This window comes from Cydia splendana, chromosome 7, assembly GCF_910591565.1.
Source record: "Cydia splendana chromosome 7, ilCydSple1.2, whole genome shotgun sequence".
Lineage (NCBI taxonomy): Eukaryota > Metazoa > Arthropoda > Insecta > Lepidoptera > Tortricidae > Cydia > Cydia splendana.
This window is the reverse complement of record NC_085966.1, coordinates 3366783-3373519: the sequence shown is the minus strand read 5'-3', so window position 1 is coordinate 3373519 and position 6737 is coordinate 3366783. Positions and strand designations below refer to the sequence as shown.

At 39.5% G+C, this 6737-nt stretch overlaps 1 long non-coding RNA gene across 1 annotated transcript; it reads left to right on the top strand.

Moving 5' to 3' along the window:
• LOC134791963 (uncharacterized) lies at nucleotides 1-1591 on the top strand. The gene is made up of 2 exons (XR_010144375.1): nucleotides 1-1252; nucleotides 1526-1591. It is a non-coding gene; the product is annotated as an uncharacterized LOC134791963 (long non-coding RNA).
• Nucleotides 1592-6737: the final 5146 nt, after the last annotated feature.

Here is a 6737-nt window from a genome sequence, read left to right as displayed (position 1 = left end):
AAGAGCCCTTATTCCTTAGAGCGTTCACCGATTTTGCGAAATAACACTCGATAGATGGCGTTAGCGCTCGGTACGCGAGCGCCGGCAAAGCTAAGCGCGTTTCAACGCAGACAAGAATAATTTTGATACTTTTCAATTTAATTTGCAAGTAAATTTATTTTAACGTTATATTGGCACTCTGTATTTTATTTTATAAGCATGGTAGTAGTCAATAGAGTATATGTGATGAGATAATATATAACCAACGACGAGTAAAAAATAATGGTTGTTTACCTCTGTATGTCATGGAATTATTGTGACAAGTTCATCCACGAAGTCAAGTAACTTATTCAAGTCAGTTCACCAAGGAAGTTGAATAATTAAATGTTTTAAAGATAAGGTTATATTAAATAATAATATATACAGGGTGGCCAAAAATAAGTGCATTCCCGTTGCCAGGGAGGTTTAGGGATTATACTGAACTAAGCAACCGCGAACCGCGATGGGACCAACCCCGAAATCGCGAAAAAAAAATTTGGCTGTTTCATACATTTTGTCTAGTCCATTTTCTATGGGAGGGTAATTTTTTTTCCAGCAACCATTTTCTTGCCAGCAGCGGAAAAGCACTTATTTTATGGCCACCCTGTATAATGACAATAAATTCGAGAGTACCTGCAAGTAACAACTACTGAACTCTCTGAAGTTCGATTTTATGTCTAAAACAGAAGTATCTCCGTTTTTAGGGTTCCGTACCCAAAGGGTAAAACGGGACCCTATTACTAAGACTCCGCTGTCCGTCCGTCCGTCCGTCCGTCAATCACCAGGCTGTATCTCACGAATCGAGATAGCTAGACAGTTGAAATTTTCACAGATGATGTATTTCTGTTGCCGCTATAACAACAAATACTAAAACAGAATAAAAGAAAGATTTAAGGGGGGCTCCCATACTGTTGTAAACGTGATTTTTGATAGAAGTTAAGCAACGTCGGGCTCGGGCGGGGTCAGTACTTGGATGGGTGACCGTTTTTATAGATAATGGTACGGAACCCTTCGTGTGCGAGTCCGACTCGCACTTGGCCGGTTTTTATTTAGAACGAAGTTGATTTATAAGGTTTACTTGATCCTTGTGGGAAGCAAATGAAGCTTTATTTGTAAGTATGTATGTAAAATAAAATAATATTAATAATCTATCAACCGCATCTAGATCGATAGTGCTCGTCAAGGAAAATCTATTGAGCCCAAACACGATGGAGTTATGATGAGTAGATTAGGAGTTCTGGTGACCAACTCCTGACTCCATCATGAAAACCTGGACTTCATCTAGATTCTAGATCGATGGTGCTTGTCGGGGCAAATCTATTGATCCCAAACACGATGGAGTTATGATGAATAGATTAGGACTTCTGGGGACCAACTCCTGACCCCGTCTCGTAATGGAGTCAGGAGTTGGTCACCAGAAGAGTCTCATGACTCTGGACCTCATCTAGATAGATGGTGCTCGTCAGGGCAAATCTAATGAGCCCAATCACGATAGAGTGATAATGAGTAGATTAGGATTTCTGGTGACCAACTCCTGACTCCATCATGAGAACCTGGACTTCATCTAGATCAATGGTGCTCGTCGGGGCAAATCTATTGAGCCCAAACACGATGGAGTTATGATGAGTAGATTAGAACATCTGGTGACCATCTCATGATGGAGTCAGGAGCTGGTCACCAGAAGGGTCTCATGACCCTGGACCTCATCTAGATAGATGGTGCTCGTCGAGGCAAATCGATTGAGCCCAAACACGATGGAGTGATAATGAGTAGATTAGGAGTTCTGGTGACCAACTCCTGACTCCATCATGAGAACCTGGACCTCATCTAGATCGATGGTGTTCGTCAAGGAAAATCTATTGAGCCCAAACAGGATGGAGTTATGATGAGTAGATTAGGAGTTCGGTGACCATTACTGACTCCATCATGAGAACCTGGACTTCATCTAGATCGATGGTGCTCGTCGGGGCAAATCTATTGAGCCCAAACACGATGGAGTTATTATGAGTAGATTAGAACATCTGGTGACCATCTCATGATGGAGTCAGGAGTTGGTCACCAGAAGGGTCTCATGACCCTGGACCTCATCTAGATAGATGGTGCTCGTCGAGGCAAATCGATTGAGCCCAAACACGATGGACTTATGATGAGTAAATTAGGACTTCTGGTGACCATCTCATGATGGAGTCAGAAGTTGGTCACCAGAAGGGTCTCATGACCCTGGACCTTATCTAGATAGATGGTGCTCGTCAGGGCAAATCATTTGAACCCAAACACGATGGAGTGTTAATGAGTAGATTAGGAGTTCTGGTGACCAACTCCTGACTCCATCATGAGAACCTGGACTTCATCTAGATCGATGGTGTTCGTCAAGGAAAATCTATTGAGCCCAAACACGATGGAGTTATGATGAGTAGATTAGGAGTTCGGTGACCATTCCTGACTCCATCATGAGAACCTGGACATCATCCAGGTCGTCCGGGTATAATAAAAATGCAAACCCTAACCAGAATTCAAGTAACACTGAAAATCTATCACATAAGCGAGAGTCGGTTGTTAAAATTAAATATGGTGTAAAAAATGTACACCCTTGGATCAAGATTTTCTAATCATAGTATACAGCACTTCTCGGAACTCTCTCGATGGTTACGAAAGCAACGAACGCCTGACGGTCGAGCACAGGTCCGTCCCCTAAGCGCACTCGGCGGAGACTGAGCGCGCGGTGTCGGTGCAGCGTGATTTATACGTCTATAAAAAAATATAGATTTACGGCTAGGTAGGTCCTATAGTTATGATTTTTTTTTTATGAGTAGACATAAAGTTACAATTTGATAAAATATTATTTTTGGGGCAAAATATAAGTCCAATTTGCGATAAAAAAATGTAATGTAACCCTGTTTTCACCAAAAAAATGAAGAAAACTCGGAAGGTTTTTTATCAATTTTTTAAAATGAATCTTCGATTTTCAAGCATGTCAGCCCCTCGTACAAGATATGGTGAGTTGAATTGTAATCATTCATGTACCAAATGATTCTTGTTTACTGCAAAATTGAGAACCGAAACGACCCTTCTCACTGCAAAATTTGAAAAAGACTCCTAAGAAAACTCATTTATTTTAGGTTCAAAAAGAGAAAATGAAAATTTGAACGTTTTCAGCCCCTAGTTTAAGAAATGATTATTTAAGTACGTTATCAGTTTTTGAATAAATACTAATAGTTACGTCGTAATCTTAAATGAAAAAGGAAGCATTTTGCAAAATACGCTCGTCTGTAGGAGTAAGGACTCTTAAGTTTTTTCACGGAATATAAACTATGAATAGTGTTTAAAATAAGCAAACATGGATTTTTGTATTAGTAGAACTTAGTATAACATTACTTATCACTAAATTGTCTCCTGGCTGACTGGACAGATCATCAACAAAAAAAGTTGATCCACCCAAATTTAACATGAACATTATTACGTAACTACATCATCACGTTCTCTACCTCTACCACCTGACATCACACTTAATTATCATGCCAGTTTGACAAATTAATTCTTCATAATTATTTCAATTCCAATTCCAAATAAACATTAATAATCGTAAACCAACCAAACTCCATTAATCCGTTTTAGCCGTCACCGGCGGATTCCGCGCGCCCGCCATATTGGTAATACGGTTCTAATTTCAAATTTCAAATGCGGAACTAACATTGGTTCCCGCGAGACCGTTGAATAGTTCAGCTGTGCGGATGATTAATAACTAGATATTAATCAAAGCATTATTCGGGATAGGATTAAATTCCGAATGCAATGGGACGGAAACAAGGCATCTAACATCCATACACAACGGAAATCCTAAATCACTAGCCATCTGTATACTTACATAGGCCACCAGATAAGTTTTGCAATAGACAAATATGAAACAAAGAGGTGGCCTATCACGTATATACATACTTTTTAAAATCATATTTCCATATACTTAAATCTACTCTCCATCACTCTTGCGTATTTTAGCGATAAAGAGGAAGATAACTAAATTTCGATTTTCGCGTTTCCCGGTAGGCCCTTGTTAACAAACCGCCTTGATGCATCAATGTCATATTTTATTGTCTGTGGAAACTTGTCAACAGGTTAAGGCACAGTATGTAAAAGTAACTCTATGGTTTACTAGAGGCGCTAGTGCTGCAGTCTGGCGGCAGAACATTGCAGGAATACCCCCTATTATCCTCTTTAGATTCCCTTTCAGCGATGTAGGAGCGTGACATATTAGCGAAGTGATTCGTTAAAGTCCTGAAAAGCTGATGTATGTGGTAATATGTCTTGAATGAATGAGATCTTATTTATGCACGATCTCTGATTAACCTGAATTACTGCAGGGTCTGTGCCGTTTGAATGTAAGTAATTGGGGTTTAAATTTCATAATGTAGGTAGGTATCTACATAATCTAAATCATGGATTTACGACCAAGCGTGGTCTAATCACCTTTTAGGCATCTTTATATAAGTATTTCTCTTTAGAGACCTCAGAGTCCTTCGAATCTACCTACATTCGATTTTAATTTGCTGTAATAAATTTGGTGTTGTACTTGTAATATTTCACTTTAGGTATAAAAATATAAACCAGTCACAAATGTATGTGTTTACATTGTTATTGGTTTTAAACCACTTTTCGTACATCGAGTTGAACATGTTTTCTAAAACTAAAAACGCTAAGCGATTTCGCAGCCCGTTAAAAAAGTTGTTAGACAGAGTTCGGCCTAGTTATAGTTGCATGAGCGTGCTTCAGCTCGAGTGGGGTTAGATGAGCGAAGTTGGGGGTCACTGCCTCTTGGTTTTATACATAGATTAAGCTTTTATGTGTATTGTCAAAAAGCTTATGTAAAACCGGGCAAGTGCGAGTCGGACTCGCGCACGAAGGGTTCCGTACCATAATGCAAAAAAAAACGGAAAAAAATGCAAAAAGAAAACGGTCACCCATCCAAGTACTGACCACGCCCGACGTTGCTTAACTTTGGTCAAAAATCACGTTTGCTTTATGGGAGCCCCACTTAAATCTTTATTTTATTCTGTTTTTAGTATTTGTTGTTATAGCGGCAACAGAAATACATCATCTGTGAACATTTCAACTGTCTAGCTATCACGGTTCGTGAGATACAGCCTGGTGACAGACGGACGGACGGACGGACGGACGGACGGACGGACAGCGAAGTCTTAGTAATAGGGTGGTCCCGTTTTACCCTTTGGGCACGGAACCCTAAAAATATGCAAACATCGGATTCTAGGGGGCAAATTGTGTGACGGGATCCCTATCCGTCATACAATTTGCCCCCTAGAATCCGATGTTTGAAAATAATATGTAAAACTTATTGCATATTTTTAGTGTTCCGTACAAAACTTTGTTTTGCCTACGATGTAATACGCACAGTCGAGAACAATTTATCGATGGAATTTTAAATTCTCTATCTATCTATCGAAGACCTTAACGGCTCTAACGATTTCGATGAAATTTGCTATATGGGGGTTTTCGGAAGCGAAAAATCGATCTAACTAGGTCTTACCTCTGGGAAAACGCGCATTTTTGAGTTTTTACATGTTTTCCAAGCAAAGCTCGGTCTCCCAGATATTCACTCTAATATGCAAGAGCGATAGAGAGTCATAATAACTAAATTTTAGGGCCCTCAGGACCAAATTGTATTTTTTCCTTTAATTATCTTAACAGCTTGATACTAATAAAACTTACCATCGTCTTTGGATTAATACGCGAATAAGTATAACGATGGGCCCGATTATGATTTTACAATTAGTTACGCTTTTGTTTTTATGTGACCTTGAAGATCGCTCACGCTGATTTGTGCATGCAAAATGTAGTAAAAGTCGTGCGTGAGATGCGCGTCAATCACCAAGACGATCATTGAGATCTTATCAAAACCATATCAAATTGGAACTAATTTTGACGTGATAATGTCTTATAAATCGATGAACACCGGTGGCATGCACGAAAAAGTGTCACGTTGTGGACGGATATCTATGGTAACGTTGTGGACAAGTCTCCATGGTAACGTAATGTAATGGTAATGTTTTCATATGACGTTATCACGCAAAATTATCGTCCGTAAACCGACTTTAGGTACAGACTTTACTTTTAATACTATACTGAACTGCCACCCTATACAGTCGCCATCAGATATATCGGAGCGGCCAAGGTGTTCACAATATCTGAACACGCGCTCTAACGCCCTGACAATAGAGGCGTGTTCCGATATTTGTGAGCACCTTGGCCGCTCCGATATATCTGATGGCGACTGTACATGAGAATAGCGCCCTTTGACAATGATCATATATATATATTACTGGTCAGGCTTTAAAATGGTTTACGAGATTCGAAATGGACGTAGTTATTTGCTCACACTAAATACAAACTGTATTGCATGGTTTATTTTTCAATTAATGTTAGTGCTTGTTCTTATTGTCCGATTAAATTCAACTTTTACTTTTTGTAACTAAAAACGCTCAGCAGCGCAACGGTGCAGTTAGTTTGCTAAAAAGTTGTAGGGCAGACTATAGTTTTAATAACACTAGCGACCCGGCTTCGCACGGGTTAACAAATTATACACCTAAACCTTCCTCAAGAATCATTCTATTGATAGGTGAAAACCGTATGAAAATCCGTTCAGTAGTTTTTGAGTTTATCGCCAACAAACAAACAAATAGACATACGCGGCGGAGGACTTTGTTTTA